General features: G+C 48.3%; 1 protein-coding gene across 2 annotated transcripts in view; it reads left to right on the top strand.

Moving 5' to 3' along the window:
- FRMD4B (FERM domain containing 4B) overlaps window positions 1–17,008 on the top strand; it is a 133,056-nt gene that overhangs the window by 52,505 nt on the left and 63,543 nt on the right. The gene's annotated exons all lie outside the window — the stretch shown is intronic.

Below are 17,008 nucleotides of genomic sequence, written 5' to 3'. Positions count from 1 at the left end.
AGTTGAACACTGCCAGCAGGTTTCTTTTTTAATTATCATTACGTTATTGTGGTGAAAGGAAAGCCACTAGGATTGATCCTCCCTGGGCTGGTAACTTTGGGGATTTTTTATTTGTTTTTCTTTTTTGTGTGTGTGTTTTGTTTTTTTTTTTTTAATAAAATGCTTGCTAGCCTCATGGGAGACTGAGCTTGAGCCCCAGCACGGAGAAGCCACTAACACCTTCATGCTTCTCTGCAGGGCTCTTGCCTATGTCTTTTGAAGTTGGCATGTGCAGAGATTGTCACGTGGGCAGAGCCTTCTGGCCAGGGGAGGCTGAAATCCTCTCTGCCAGCATAAAGCCTTTACCTACCTTAGCAGCTTTAAGTAGAAAAAAAAAAACAAACCACAAACCCCAAACCAACAAGAACAAACCAGCCTTTGTCAGTCACCTTCTCTTTAGCCTTCTTGTTTCTAGCATGTGTGTGTAGGAAACACCTTCCAAGGTCTTACTGGCTGTTGTTTCACCTGGTCATCGGTGCAGGGACTTCAGCTGCAGCCCAGTGAGCCAAGCTCTGGCGCTTTCCCAAGCCGATCTCTGCTCCAAGGTGCTTGCTGTCATCTGTTTCTTCTGCCAAAAGAAAAGGGATGTCCTATTTGCCCAGGCCTATTCATCTGGAGGAGTCTGTGAGCCAAAGTGCTGATGGGGTGTCCCGTTTCACTCTGAAATAACCTCTGAGCCCATGCGAGGGGAGGAGGGCTGTACAGTATGTGAATTATCCTCTGTGAGCCCTCGGGTTGTATGCCAGGGAACATTGTCTTGTCCATGGCAGAAAGCATCTGAAAGCCTGTCCTAGAAAAGCCATAGACTTGCAGAGACAGCTGATGGAAGAGCTGGCATGGATCTTCTAACTGCAGCAAGTCAACACGAGCTGTTGGAGCTATTAGGGCTTGGAAAAAGTCCTAGGTGAGAATTCAGCATAGAAGCCTTCATGCAAGGGTGCCCGTTTCCTACGAGGGAAAGGAGCAAGGGCTGTATTTTGTTGCAGAGATCTGGCACGCAGTGCTCTGGCCTGCCAGCCGGGCTTTGGGGGGCCTTCCCGTCTTCTCTAATGCCCACAACAGGGCAGTGTGGCACTTCTGGGTGTCCTGATACTTCTTCCAAAATAAAGCTTTTGGCAGGGCTGTCCATGTGCTGGCTTTACAGGGCACTTGCCTTAGATGTAGTTCTAGAGCAGTAAAACAGAAAGTGAAAGTTTTATATAAATGAGGTTAACAAGCAGCAGCAAAGCCAAAAACTTCCAGGATCAACATCTGTCCTGTGTTTAGTTACTTCTGTTACCACGGGCCTGACTTTCACTGGGATGTCAACACTACCACATACTGGTGCACTTGTTCCCTGAGCTAAAAATACTAATTTTTTCCTCTAAATCCCCTGGCACAGTCATTCCTCCCTGTGCTTTAAGCATGAAAAAAATATTGCATCAAGGTCTATTTGATAATGCAACTAACTTTTTATAAATTAAAAACTGGTCAAGTGAATGCTTTAGTGTTGGGGTTAAAGTGCACGTCAGCCAGTCTGCTCGTTGCAAAGGGGAAAAGAGAAGCCAGGCAAACTGTCCCCAAACTCCCTGCAGAATATGATGACACGTTGTGGTTAATACCTGCTGGATGTGGAGCTGAGTATGGGACAGTCTCTGCGATTAAGCTGTTCAGTTACACCAGTGAGTTGGCTAACAGTCTCTGGTGTAAAAGTGTGAATTGAATTCATGTGGGTTTTTTGGACAAAGTGTTTTTAACCTCTGAAAGGTCATTTCCTCTGTGTGAAGTGAAAAAAAGTTTGCTGATGAAGCACAATAAGTAAGCTTTGTACGTGTGTCCATCTCCTACGTACCTGGGGTGGAGGAGCGAGAGAGGAAGCGGTTGACGTCTGTTTCCTATGGTGCTAACGTAGTTGGTTTGGGTAGGGAGGACCGTGTTTCCTCTGCTACCACACCTTAACTTTTTGTTATGAAAAAATGCTGACAACAGAATTGGAGATGCCTTTTTCCTTCTCGTTTCACAGTGATGAAAAGCGGTGAGGGGGGAGCGCTGCGCTGTCAGGGCAGAGCCTGCCTTCCTCAGCACCGGACAGACCCGGGAGCGATGCTCAGAGGAAGCGTCTTGGGCGTCCTTTATGGGTCAGGGCTTTCCAAACGAAGCTTGAAGACCTTTTTAGAGGATGCTGAATATGTGCCCCCTCAAAGATTTAAACTGGGGCACTGGGAATTAACGGTTGCTCTGGAAGAGCTTTGCTCTGACTGCTTTCATCTAGATGTTTTTTTTTTCTTTTTGAAGGGATCTAATCTAATGCTGTGACACTGCTTGTACATCACCTGCAGAGCTTTGGCTCTGCTTGCAGCCTCTGTCACATCTGAACAGGATACACGGAGGCTTCCCCGGGGCTGGGGCTTTGGGGGAGCCTCTTGCAGAGCTGAGAACAGGACTGGCTCCAGACACCACCTCCTGACAGCTTAGAGTTAAACTTGACTTTACACGCTTCCAACAGCAGCTTTCCAAAGCTCTGTGCCAGACATATTTCCACTTGAGCTCATGATATAGCGTTTTCTGTTCAAGAGAGTTTATTCAAACAAAAATATGATTTTGTACTGCTCCTCCCTCTTCCCCAGCAGACAAACTTCACAACCAGACTGTGAGCTTCACTTCATTTCCTTCAGGGTGTCGCGGTGCCAGTTTCAAACAGTGCCTTCTATTCACTAACCACTTTGGCCCGTATAAATATTTTTTTTCGATCTGACGCAGCTCACAAAATACGTTAGACTTCAAATCTCGCTGGCGCCACTTTTCAGACCCTGACTCCTGTACGAAGGTACCACTGCATGAACTTGCCTGGGTAAATCTCTGTTCCGGTCTTGCTCAGAGAGACTGGCCAGCTTGCTCTGATGGGACAAGAGGCCTATAAAAAGGCAAATTAAAAGTGTTTCGGGCACATGCTGGTTTTTCCATACTTCATGTTCTGTCCTTCGGAGTGTTTAGCTTTGTCACTCGTTTTGCTGGTGCTCTAACTGCAGCTCTTTGCAATCTTGGATGGGCTGTCCATGTGCTTAAAATAACACTGTGCTATCTTTGTCTCCTCATTTTCTAGAAATCAGGCCACCCTTGTACAGTCTGTGTTGCTCTTAAAACCTCTGAGTCATAATTAGTGATTAGTAATTCGACTAATCTTTTGTGCAGATGGACGCCAGTTCATTCTCAGAGACTGCAAAGAGGATAAAGCTATCAGCACTGGAATATATTAGCTTAAATACCCTCCCATACACAAATACACATGTACACTTTCCCTGCTAATTGGTCTGTCATTCATTTAAGCATGCATCAACTCTGAGTGTTGAAAGGAGAGGTGAGGAGATAAGGGTCATCAAAATGCTGAGAATACCCTGAATGTGCTGCTGTTTGGCCACTAAAAGCCATTATTGATGATCTAAGCAACATTAGGTTGAAAACTGTGATGTTTCTGTGGTTGGCTTTCCAGCTGACATAGAATAGGTGCTGTCCTTGTGATGAGTGTCACGGTGATGGGTGCCCCAGTGTTCATCTTCCTGCTCACCATTGGGTGCAAACATGTGGTGCCAGCAGAGCTGGGAGTGGTGATGGAGAAGTTACTGCGTACAGCAATTATACCGCGTTGCTGCTGCTAATTATGTGCTGTTTTCTGAGCACCCTGGTTTTACCTTTCGTTGGGTCAGTGGTTTCTAGGTAGGGTGATGTGGGCTGGGGTGAGGGTGCATGGTGGGAAGGACATGCTTGTTGGTATCTCGTGCAGGCAGGTTGCTGGCTTGTGTATGGGAGAGGAGGGCAAAGGACTGGAGGATGATCGTTCTGACCCCACTCAAGTGTGTGTCAAAACCCCCAATGCTCCAAACTGAGTGCAAACTTGCAAGAAAGTGTGGGAAAACAGGGCGGGGGGGGGGGGAAGCAGGAGTACAATAGGAGGGGAAAACTGTAAGGTTGTAGATAAGAAAAAAAATAAGAGGGGAGCAACCTCTCCAGAAAGGTGGCTGCCCCAGGCAAAGAGGTCCCTATCATGCTGAGCGTAGAGTTGTTTGGCTGATGCCAGACTGGACATGTCTGGTTGCCACAGTTGTTTTGGGAGAGCAAGTATGTTGGTGTAGATGAAGTCCGTTGGGGATCTGGCTGGGTGGGTGCACTTAGCAGGCGTGCAGGTCGGTGTTTGCTAAGCCATAGCGAAAGAGGGAGTAATTCCTCTCTAATCCCAGCATGTTGCATCTGCTCGCCTCATTCAGAGAGGCTGGGGTGTGCTGTGTTTGCTGTGGGGTTACGTACCCTTTGGTGGGGGGTCACAGCGCTGCCATCCCCAAAACCCAGCTCGGAGCTCTTCTGGTGGCCTCTGAGTGGCAGCGGCTTTCCCCCTGCTTGACTCTTGCTGCTCTAACAGCTTCCCACTGCTGGAACCTCTTAGGGGCATGCTGTATTTCTTTTAAACTCTTATTTTTCTTCTTGTTTAGAAAAATTATCCGTGGCACAGGGTAGAGGTAAGTTGCACAGCCCAGATCTGTATTTGTTTGGAAGCCCTGGATCCTCCAAGGATCTGTGCTCTTCCCCTGCTCCAGCTATTCCTGTCCCTGTGGTCATCCCAGCAGGGCAGGAGCTGGCACCACCCAGGTAACCTTCACGTCATTTCTCTAAGGAAAAATGACTCACTGTCTATTTTCCATCTTAATTTGGGGCTTTGGAGTCTGTGTTTTGGAGACAAACACATTTTTTTTTACTCTGAAATACTCTCCCAAAACTGTCTCGGCTGCCACCCCTTAGGTTGCTGGTGCAGTCTGGACCAGCTGGCTGGACCTGCCCTGGCATCCTTCTGCCTGATGTGGGGCCAGCTCATGGGTTTTTTTTTTTCATGAAACCTGTGATATTGAGCATTGTGTGGAGAGCTTTTGTAGTCTCATGACTATGAGAATGTTAGCTTTTACAAAGTAACTTTACGGGAAAAAATAATCAAAGGTGGATATTTGATCAAAGCTAGTTCCTCTGCATTAAACAAGGAGGGCGAGACACCTCTGGCACCATGTCCCAGGTGTGGGGGGTAGCTGGGGTGAGTTGCCCTCTGGAGGTGTCTGGAGTGATGGTAACTCACGGAGCCAGCCCCAGTGTCTGGCCCAGGCGTGGGAAGCAGGGCTGACTCACGCTCTTTGATCGTGTGGACCAGGCAGCCCTGCTTCTTGTCCAGCAGCATCAGTAAGGCTCTGGCTTTACACTGTGCAGCAGCTTAAAGGAGCCTGTTGTTTGCCTCAAATATCGATTGGTACATGGAGCCTCCTGTTCAGGGGAGTTTAGTGGGACCAAGAGTAGCTCTAAGAAGGGGGAGGTGTGCATCTCTGATCGGGTGTTGCTTTCAAAAGTTTGACCCTCAGGTTCTTGATTCCCATTCTGATAAAAACAAGCTAGTTTGTTCCAGGTGTTGAACTTAATTTTTCTATTAAAATAGATCTGTTGACTATAAAAAATGGGGTGGAAAAGTCTTCACAGTTTGTCCCCTCTGTGCATAGTCACTGCTCAGTCATGGGGAGCATAGGTAACTGAAGGAGAGCATCCAGCTGAAGGGAAGAGATGGTTCTGTCTCCCAGGTGAGGTTGTTTTGGTGCATGTCTGGAGCTCCTACCCACTCTGGTAGTGTTTCATGATGTTGCCCCTGGCCTGTACCTTCCAGCCCATGCTGGATGCTGTGGTGTTCCCTTGGCATCAGTCTCCCTACCATAATTTATGTGGCCAAAGGATGTGAGTCAGTGGTGTGATTTTGAAAGCTTGGGTACCCCTACTCACATCACATCAGAGGAAATTAATAATTCTGAGCTGTGTTTGGGAAGGAGGAGCAGGCCTGTATTTTAGAGTTTTGAAGGAACTGCGTGTGTAAATTTGAGGCCTCTTGTGTACCTGCCTGGAGGTCAGGTTGGAGCTCCGGAGGTTACAGTCTCCTGGATTGGAGTGCACAGTTCTTTGGTTTTCTGTTCTGTTTTTTTTTTTCCTGTTTTCAGTGGAAGCAGTGTTCTATAGCTATCTGATGTTTCTTTTGGAGGAGAGCTCAGTTTTTGTGCCTTTCTGTGATACCTGTGCTCTGCCTGACACAGTTAGCGTTGCTGTGTCAAAGCCCGGAGGTGTGAGAAGCCTTGTAGGCTGGTGTGCCAAAAGGGAGGAAGTCGGGGAGATTAAGTATAACTTGGTGTTTTGCACACAGAAAACAGCCCTGCAGAGGGACCAGTGGAACAGCAGGTAGATGATTTACTCCTGCCCCTCTACCTCTAGCAGCAAACCGCACTCCTGGAGATCAACCCTGACCCCAGGGACTGGAGATGTGAGCGTGTGGGGCGAGGGCAGGCGTGCTGAGAGGACAGGCTCTGGTTATCTTTGCTTGCCCCTATACCTTCAGACGGGCAGATGAGCCTCTGTGCTGTCGTGGGGCTGAGCCCCCGCTCCCAGGGACAGAAAGTGGAGGCGGCTTGAAGTTCTAGTGCTGTGCCAAGTTTTGGCATAAAGGTCCCTTCTGTCCCCTCAGCAGGGGTGAGTGGGGAGGAAGAGCTGGAGGGGCGATGGCAGCTCCCAGCAAACACAGAGCTGTGGGTGTCAGGGCCCTGACAGGGACCCACGGTCCCACAGCAAAGTGTCTCCCTGCCCCGGGGCTGGCACCTTGTGCTATGCCTTTGGTCAGTAGCTGCTGTTTTTTTTACTTGCTTTTGTTTCATGATAAAGGGGTTAATATTACAAAGGAAAAAAAAAAAACCTGCTGGTAATGCTTTCCCAGCTCGCCTCCATGTTTAACAATCACGTTTCAACCTCTTGTGTCTCCTGACTCACGCTGGAGGGGCTTTTGTTTCTGAATCTGTAATCAAAGCAACAAATGCGAAGGTCACTTCCTCGAGATGATATGGCAACGGAAGAAGTCCGGGATCGTGTCTCCCTTCTTCCCCCAGCTGAATGTACAGCAAACGCGAAGGCTTAGTACACGCGTGCTGTGGAGTGCTGCTTGGGTTTCCTCAGTCCTTTTAAACCAGTGGGGTGTGTGTGGAGGTAAGAGGCTATCTTTTAATTTCTTATGCTTAGCAGCGACAGATAACGTTGTTTAGTGCTGTTACATTGTGCCCTGACTAAAACATCACGCAGACCTCGGAGCTGTGAGTGCAGGAGAGCAGCGTGGAGCAAAGTGAGTTTGCTTTGGGGTACCTGGGTAGTGCAGGCTGAAGCCTTTTGACTTGCTCTTTTCTTTGCCCTCAAAGATCAGTCCATAAAATTTTCTTTGCATCTTTTGCACTCCATTGCAGTGCTAAGGGGCTGTTTTACTCCCGGCATTTACAGCTGCTTTTTCCTGCCGTTGTTGTAAGTGCTACCTTGGCTGCTTTAGGAAAGTGCTAAATCCAAGCTTGATTCTGGTAACTTTGCTGCAGCTGGAGAGCAGGTCTGTAATTTCTGATTATAGAGCAAACCCATTTTCAGAGATTACCCTTATAGACTGCTCTGAGATATCATTTAAACTGAACAAAGCACAGATTCATAAGTCCCGAGAAAAGGCGGTCAGCGCCTGGTACAGTAGCTCCTTTCAGCGTGTAACTATTAAATGTCTCATCAGTAAGGTCCCCACCCCTCTTACCCGAAGAAAAACCTCATGAAGAGATTGGCCCTGGAGATGCAGCAGTGCACATGGAGCTTGTTAACGGCTCTTGAGAAAGAGCCTTTGATCCAAAACGCTTGTTTTGCTTTAAAAGTGGAGTGTGAAGCAGTCCAAATCCGTCAAAGCCCCCGAGTGCCTGGCGAGGTGCTGGCGGCTGGGCAGGCTGGCTCCGTGCCACAGAAACGCTGCTCAGCACCCGCTGCAGCCGATACCTGCTTTTTTGACATCTTCCAAAGACCTTAGGATTTCAGGCTTTCCTTGGTTTATTTGCTTGCTCGTTGCGTTTTTTAAGAGTTAGATTTAAAGGCAGCTCAGATGGACTTGTGATGTAGCCCTTTTCTTTAATTATTTTTCATTGCCTACTTCAAGGCTGACGTGTGGGTTTCCCGAGGGGCTACTGCCAAGCATGAGAGCAGCTGAAAAGTCCAGGGAGAGGATGGGGGATGAGCTGGGTGCAAGGACCCTGATGGGGCAGGAGGGGAAGAAATGCAAGATGCCCTCAGAGGACATGGTGCTGCCTGGAGAGGATGGCAGATTTTGGTCAAGGCTTGCTCTGCCTGTGTCTCCTGCCTCAGGAGCCTTCCCTCAAAAACACAACCGAGGGACTCAGCATCCACTGATAACACTGCCAGCAAGATCCTGTGGCCTTTGGCGGTGTCAGGAGAGGTGAAATGTTGTCTGGATGCTGCTTGTCAGCTGAAAAGCATGAGGCCAGCGGAGCCAGCAAAGGCTCTTCTGCAGCAGTATGTCCCTCTGCCTCGTGCCGTGGGAACTGGTGCTGCCTGTGCACTTGTAGCGCGCTTGTCCGCGTGCTGGGGCACAGGCTGTGCGTGGGTGAACACCCCCTGCACCCCCACGTGAGAGGGAGCAGCAGCAGGTCCATGAAACCACCATCGGTAGCATCAGGAAAGGCAGCCACGCTGCCAGATTTCCTTGTGGGGAGCAGAGGGGTGAGGTTTTTACATTGCACGCTCCTGGCAGAGACCAAGAAGCAGCAACTCCTCCTGTTCATATTTTGCTCTTGACAAAGGGCTGTATCTCCTGGCTGGGATCCTGTATTTATCATTTTGAGGAAGACTGAATTAATTTGTTCCCTGGCTTTTCATTTGTCACTGGTTTTGGTTTGTTGTTTTTTTTTTTTTTTATTGGTGTGCTCATCGTTACTTCTGAGCATTGCATTTGAGCATTTTGGGAGAGGAGGATGAGACTGAGCGTCCCACGACCTGTACAGGATCTTGTCCTGTACAAATCAGCAAACCATCAATAAAGTGAAAGAGTCCCTTAGATTTGCCATCCCCTGCAATGAGAAATAGTAGAATAAATAGGGAAAAGGAGAGTTGCATGGAAAGCGTGCTGGCACTTGGCCCTGCAAAGCTACAGTGCCTGCGGTGAGGGAGAGCACTTGGGCTGTTGCTTTGCCAGATTTTTTTACTGGCTCAGCTGGTGGGGCTTACATGAAAGTCAGTTGATGCTCTGCAGGAGCCAGTTTTTTCATCGTATCTTCAGTTCATGTGGCTATTTTAGGAAGGTGCCATGCAACCCAGAGAGCCTCTCGGCCCCCTGTTCCAGGCACTGTGTTTTATCTTTAACTCTTTGCCAAACTTGAGCAGAGCCAACGTTTTTATGGAAAGCATCATCAAAGGGGTATTTGTACCAGCTTGCACTTAAGTAAGTTTTCTCCAGCCTGTCTCATCTTAAAACATTATTTCTGTGCATGTTGTATTCAGTCTGGTCTTCAAGTGTCTGTCCCTGCCTGTCTGGTCCTGAGACAAGAAGCACAGGGACACCCTGAGGTCAGGAATGGCTCTGTACAGTCCCTGCAATTGCTGCGGGTAAATACCCCATGAGTGGTGGGACGGGAGCGTGCAAAGCCGGGGGGGCTGTGCAGCCCTTGGGAAGGACAACCTGGTGAGGTGAGACGGGTCCTACAAAGTGGCTTGCCATAGCATGAAGGGTGAAAGATGTAGCCAGCCACCTTGGTGCATCACCAGCTATTTAACATTAAGCAGATATTGGCTTCTGTTAAGGTTAATAGCAAGATAACCAATGATTTAAGGCAAAATCCTGGCCCTATTAAAGTTAACGGCAAAATCTATTGACTACCTTGGAGCCAGGACTTCAGCCGAACGTTTCTTTATGATTTGAAGATGAGGAAGGAGAGGCAGTATGTCTGGAGACATGGTCTGCTCCCTGCAAAGCTGGTGGAAGCTCTGCTGTTGCCTTTGGAGGGATCACAGCAAGTTTATCACGTCTTCGTGAGCCAGACTGTGGCACCACGGCAGGGAACCCACGGGCTGCCCAGGCTGGCGTGTGCTGAGACTGGGGGGAAAACCTGAGTTTTTGGACCCAGAGCCAACCCCTTGTGTTTAGCAGGAGGTATTGGTGAGTCTAGGAGACTTTGTGGGGAGGGTGACCATGCAGAGGAGGCATCACCTGGGGGCTTTTGCACTGCACCCCTTCCTGGCAAAGGAGGTGGTGGAGGGGTGTGTGGTGGGATGTGATGTGGAAGCAGGATGGGGGTGTGTTTCTCTTCCCCAGATCTCCACCTGTGGGTGGGTGGAGGATTTCCAACCCTGCACCCATCTGTTTTCCCCTGAGCACCTCCTGCCACGGGGACACTGGGTGACGGGCACCTATGCTGGGTCAGGGAGGACCCGTGGGCTGCAAACAGGCTGACAAGAACTGTGTATCAAGGCATTTTTGGAGACCTGTGTGGGTCCTTTAAAAAGTTTCCATAGAAATGCTGGTATAAAACCAAAATCCTGTTTGTTATTTTTGTGCTTATTCCTTAAAGTTTTGAGCGACTCTGAGTGCTGGAACATGACGAGGCTTTGCTCTCCCAACAGACACACCAGGAAACTCTGAGGTCATTTCAAGCATTATAACTTTTTTTCCCCTCTTCCCCCCAGCTGCATGCAGGCTCCTTCCTTCCAGAAAGACAGGCAAAGGCTTTTATTTTCCTGAGATATGTGCCTAGTTATGGCAGCTCCATATTGCAATACATCCTTGCATCTTATTTCATATTTTTATCAGACTGTGCACATTAACAGGCCAGACATAAGCTGGCTGGTTGTATTGAAGTCAATGAAGCAATGCTCATCTAAGGCAGCTGAGGATCTGATCCTAAATGCCTTCAGGACTGAAGGGGGGAAAAAAAAACCCACCTAAATGCCAATGAAAATCTGAGGTCAGTGTAGGGGCTTCAGTATTAAGCTTTGAAATCCTACAGGCTTATGAGTTACAGAAGAGAGGTTTGGAGAAAAAAAAAAAAAAAAACAAAAACCCTTACAGGAAATTACTGGTCATGCTTTATAGCTGGTTAACTGCAGCTCAGGTAGGGATTTTGAGATGAAAATCTTTTAAGTGCAAGGCTGGTTCTCTGGGCTCCTACACCTGTGAAGCTGCTGCCTCTGAGTCATGGGTCAAAAACAGGACAGCAGGGTTTTGGGGCTCCCCCCATTCCGCAGGCTTTGTGGAGCCTGGGTCTTTGTGGCAAAGGGACAGCATTTCCTAACAGACTATGTGCATCTTGTGGGTGGGAATATTGCTCTTTTGGGTTTTGTTATCCATAAGATTCTCTTCAGCTCTTTGAGGCGCCGTGATGTGCCTGTTTCAGGAGTAAATGATCCAGCTTGTACAATCTGTGTTGTAATGACACACCGCAGTTTGATTTCTCACTTTTAAAAATGCGGGTTTAAGGCTTTGTGTGCCAGCCGTTTATTCAGTGGAAATGGTTCCCCTTTCTCTCTCAGTGCTGGATGCATCAGTGCAGGTGTTTTTTCTACCTGTAAAATATCTTCTGGAGCTTACCCACCTGCCAGGGAAGTTTAATTTCACGTGGTTCCCCTGCGAGGAGCTTATGGAAATACCATGTGCAGTTCTGTGCAGCTGGGACCAAGTCCCCCGTGTCACCCTCGGGTGGTTTCCAGGGAGAGCCCCTGTGGGGGCTCAGTGTCACCCGTGCCTGAGCACGAGGGTTTATCATGAGAGGAAGGGGATTGCTGCGGGAAGGGGTTTGCTGCTTCCGAAAGATTTCTCGTGGAGTTTGGGGTATTAAAGACGTGAAGCCTCACGGGATGGGGAGTGGTTTTAAAGCTTCCAGCAATGTGTATTTACATGGTGCAGGACCCTGGCGCAGCCGTCCTGTCCCTGGGCAGGTCGCAGTTACCCATCGGCACAAGGCGGTCGTGCCAGGAGCATGCCCGTGGGCTGCTGAAGCCCAAATCACGGCGTGTCCCACACGCACCCACAGACCTCCGAGCGTTTCAATGGTAGAAACAGTTCCCAATTTTGTCTCAAAATTATGTGCAGCTTATGTATAATCCTCTTCTCTTTGGCCACGGATTTGTTAGGGTTGTTTCTGGCTTTCTCTAGTAGCGAAGACTCCAGACCTTAAAACAAAAAAGGCTTAAAAATAGGAGTCTGTGACAGATACAGCCAGCGATGCCAAGCGATGTCTCTGTAACTTGCCCAGATCTGGGAGGTGAAATCTAGTCTGGAGGGAGTGCAACACATTTTGGTTTGCTTCTGACCTGAACCCTTCATGATTTCCTACTCCTAAGATGTGCTTCAGGAGATATGTTATTCTGTCAGCATTTTTTTTTTTTGGCTAAAGCTTTTCTGAGGTTTCCTGTTTACACCCTGTCTAATTACTTTTTTCTTTTTCTTATTTTTTCCTAACTGGATGACACACATGGATGTCTAAAAATATTGCGTGTAACAACCAGCTTCAAATTGGGAGGATGTTTCTGCTGAAGAGAAGTAGCATAAATATCCTGTGTATATTCCCCCCCCTCCCCTAAATAAACATTCAGGCTCAGGATATCACAGGGAATTGGCTTAAGTAGCCAAGAAATAGGCTTTTTCTCTCTGCCTTCTTGTTTTTTTTTTTTTCTTTTTGAAGGACTGGTGTTTTGGAAAATCTGTTTCCATGATTTTAGGTGGAGAATTTGTCTTAATTTTTGTGTCATAAGCAAGATGGAGGGAAAAATGTGGTTTCTTCTCCAGCTACATGAAACCTTTCTGACCATTTTAACCTGCTGTATAGAATTACAATTTCACCCTCTGCTTTATTTTCCACACACAGAGATTCTGAGAATTGTGCATTCCTCTTCCTTCATTATCTTCCTTTTTCGTTGAAGATCTGGGTAAATCAGCTCCTTGCTGAAAGCCTGTAAGTTAGGAGGGCTGCAGAAATACAGTGATCCCAGAAATATTACATTGGGCAGCGTTTGTCCTCCTTTTCATTCCTCTCCATGAGTTTTTATTGCTTGTGCACAGAGCATACGAGTGACTTCGGGGTGGGAAAAATAAGAATCCAGCATCCCTGTATCTCAGTATGGCTTTGCCAAAAATGAGGCTGTGTTACGTTGCTCTGCTAATTTCCTGTTGGGAATGAGATGAGATACAGGGATACTTAATGAATTTTATGCTGCTACTTCATTTACTGGGTAATAGCTTAAATATTAGCAGGCTTTTAAAAATAACTGCTACAAAGACCAACTTGGGGGTGTGTTGGAAAAATAGAACAAAATTGTTCATTTGCCCAGACAATGCAAAATCAATGAGAATAAGCTGGAAACACAGATGTGCACATATATATCTCAAGACTGCTCACGCCACCTCTTAACTGAGCCAGACAGCTGTGCTCATCTCGTGATGGATTGGTCCAACTACATAGAAAATCAATTACATCGTTCAGATTAGCCAGGCGTACTGAATTAAAGATGAAAATGTATTTGCAAAGGGCTCCCGGGTGTTGGGTCTCTGATGAGGGCGAGCCCAGCACCCCGAGAGCTGGGGAGTCAAACACGGGTCCCTTCCCAGAGCCAAAGGAACCAGGCCTGCGAGTGGGTGGGCTGCGGGGAAATAAATCAATCGGTGTCATTGGGGGAGTTAAAAACGAGTCCTTTGCTGCGTTGGCTCCAGGAGCTCAGGGTCTACGGTGCTGAGCTGGTGGCACTCTTCCATGGCCCAAATCCTGTATACGTCCTATGATGCTGTGGTGGTGAAGTCCTCTTTTTGAAGCTCCCCGGCTCTTCTTCAGGCAAGAGGAGAGGACCAGACCATTGATACCTGTGTCAGAGTGTGCAGCATTGCTGCACCGCAGTCATGGCACACCTCGGTGTCACTGCGCTGGGACAGTACGGGGCCCGTGAAGGTGACTGATACTCCAAAGTTTGTGCCGTGGTTTGCAGCTGCGATAGCCTCTGAAGCTTTCAGTTCTGCCTCCTGTACGAATGAGGCTTGGAAAATGTGAGTACTGTCTTGTACGTAGGAGAACTGTCCACACAGCTCCACGTGAGGAGAGAGGAGTCTCCTGGAGATGACCTCTCTGGTGGGCGACATTCCTGACGCAGGATGGGCTTGTGTTGCTTTGTGATAGTATTTGGGAGTGATTTGCTTCTGATTGTGTTTGTGAGTACAGAGCAAGCCAAGTGAAGTGCTCTCTGCCCCATCAGGAATGGGGTGGGGATACTTGGAGTGAGCTCTTGCACAGCTGCGGAAACCAGGGTGCTGGTTACTGAAGCCTTGGGTCTGCAAGAGGAGGATAAGGGCAGATGTTTGGACTGTCCTGGTTAACACCACTTTGCTTAGGGATTGGAGCCTGCAAGTGCAAAGCTGGTAGTCACCCTGGCAGCTTTCTGTTCCTTGATGGGGCTGTGGTGCCACACAGTGAGTATCCATGGTGTGCCTCTCAGCCCAGGTGGAGAAGGCATCTTAGCAGGGATGTAGCCCTCAGGTGTGTGCGCGTGGGCTGGGGGGGCAGAGGGGTGCAAGTAGCAAATAGAAAGGGCTCCAGAGACCACCCCCTTCTTCCTTGAGCTACAGGCAGCAGCAGACACTTTATGGCACTGGACACTCTTATGTCCCATCATGCGACAGCGTTCCTGGGGTGACAGGAGCCCGTTGCCACGCAGAGCTCTGGAGATGTGTGTGGGAGCTGGCAGGTTTGTCACAGGAATGGCATCTCACTGTGCTCTGTCACTGAACAACCCGGCATCTTCTGTAAATCCTTGATGGAGCTTTCCAGTACTCTAGGAAGAAGCTGTGTGAGTTCTTCTGAGATGAGATTCCTGGAGACTCAGGTACTAAACGTTACCTGTATCTATATCTGTAAATCAGACTTTTAAGATGTGTCCTTACGTTTTCTCATCGATAAAATCGGGGCTGATTGTATCTTGCCCATCTTCAGGGGTGTCATGAAGTTTAATTATTTTACTTTTAAGGTGCTTTGCAATTACCTCAGATAGCTGAATAGAAGCACAGATTGGTTGGCATTTCTTTTATGTTTTAATCTTCCCAGCAACCTTTCTCAGCACAAGGCTTTGTGGATGTGTTTGCTATAATAGAAACCTTTTTTACTTAACAATAGACAACTGAGGCAATTAAAACAGTCAGAAGTGATTAATGTGATTTCACTAGGTGAAAGCTAAAGCAGCTAGCAATTAAATAATGGCAACCCTTGTGCTATCTCAGAGCAACAGATGGGGAATGATTTAAAAACACTGTTGGGTCAGACACTTCGCAACAGGGGCAGATTGGTAACAGTATGCCAGAGCCAGGAATATGCACCACCTTGAAGGGTGCGCTGATGAAATGATTAATTGATGGCAACATGCGACTTATTTATGACGGTGCGATGGCAGACCTTCAGCTCTCGGGAACAAATGGACCCGTGATCAGATTGTAATGGATTTCAGGGCTCCAGGCAGCACGTGTGGTGAGCGGATAAATGGCAGGGAGCGTGCTGGAAGCTGGAATGGGGATGCTGCAGCTTTGCTTCCAAAGCCTGAAGGATGAAGGGCTGGAAGTGGTACCCTGGTGGGAGCATGGGCCTGGGGCTAGTGCAGCTCTGGCTGATGCCTCCTGGGGGTGCAGTACCGTGGTTTGCATGGGGAGCATCGCTGCTGTCTCTGCGATGGTGCAGTCTCTGCTCTGCACCCCTGCGTGCACAAGTCACTCTTCGTCTGACACTTCTCTACAAATTCACATTCGCAGCAGTAGAAGTGAAAAGGAAGGGGTTTCATCCAGCTACACTTGCTCTGCAAATGGTCCTTTTACCAGTACTGCTGTTTGGGTGGGTGATGTGATGATACATGTTTAGCTGGTGCCAGAAGCTGCCAGTGCTGGTGCCACAGATGCCGTAGCCCCGTTTCCCTGGGCGCTAGGCAGAGCGGTGCCCGCAGATGCTCATCTCTGACCCATCTGCAGAGCTCCTCGGGAGGGGGATCCCTCATGGGTTTTGGTCCAAATGAGCTCAATTAGTTGAAACAATAAAGCTTTGTTAATTTGGCTTCTTAGGGCTGAAAGGGGCTGACTGGTGACAGCAGAAGCTGTGGCTCGGCAAGCAGCCACGCATTAAAACGGGGACAGCGCTGGGGGAGGCGGGAGGTCTCTTGGGTTATACGACAATCGTGTATAAATTGTATTTATTTTTATGTCTTTATAAGGTGTGGATGTGTGGCATCCCGGGGCAGGAGGTGGTGAGGGGGTGCTGGTGGCAGTAGAGCTCATCCCTGTCCTTGTCCCCATCCCTGCGGAGCCGGCGGGATGTGAAAGCAGAAACCTCTGTGTGTTGCCATTTAATCCCTCCGGGAGCCCTTATCTAAGCAAACCACCCCCAGCCTCTGCTCAGAGCTCAGAATTTATGGTCTGCGAGAAGCTTGTGCTGTCAGGAAAGTGAGTTACTCTGAGGCTGGGAGTATCAATATAAAAGCCAGGTTCCCTTCACCAGCTCTCGCCCAGAGCGATGCGAAGCCGGTCCTCGCCAAAGCTGGCGAGAGGTCCAGAATTAGAACAGATTTTAAATAATGTAAAAGCTTTCATGGAAATGTATTAGATTTCAAAGGGCAGATATTAAAAGGGCATAATGTGCAGCTATTTCTGAATTGCTCTCCTCTTAAAGAGAGAAAGACACATTGTTTTCAAGAGATAAATGTGACACGAAGTAGGAACCAGGGTGGTCCAGATATGTTAGAGGTTGCAAAGCTCATCCTGTTCTTAATCATTCATTTTGAGCACCTGTCTTGATGTGTGCGAACACCTATGTAAGAACCCTGTGGAGGCAGTGACTTCTAATGCTTGTGAAAAGTTATCCAAGGGAGAGCATTAATGTACCAGTAGAGTCTCCATCTAGACTAGAGACCACGTCCTCTGGCAAGGGACCAAATTTAGGCTGACCTGTCTGCAGGGAGGCTTGGGGAGATGGGGATCTCAAGGGTCCTGGGTCATCTCTGCTTCTCACCGGAGCAAAAGGCCATTGCTGCTGCCTGTGGCTATGGTGGTAGCCAAGCTGGTGCATCCTCAAATTCTCGCAGCACTCATGTCACTTTTATCTGATCCCAA

This window comes from Nyctibius grandis, chromosome 10 (assembly GCF_013368605.1).
Source record: "Nyctibius grandis isolate bNycGra1 chromosome 10, bNycGra1.pri, whole genome shotgun sequence".
Lineage (NCBI taxonomy): Eukaryota > Metazoa > Chordata > Aves > Nyctibiiformes > Nyctibiidae > Nyctibius > Nyctibius grandis.
The sequence above is the reverse complement of the archived record's forward strand: the minus strand, read 5'-3'. Positions and strand labels throughout refer to the sequence as shown.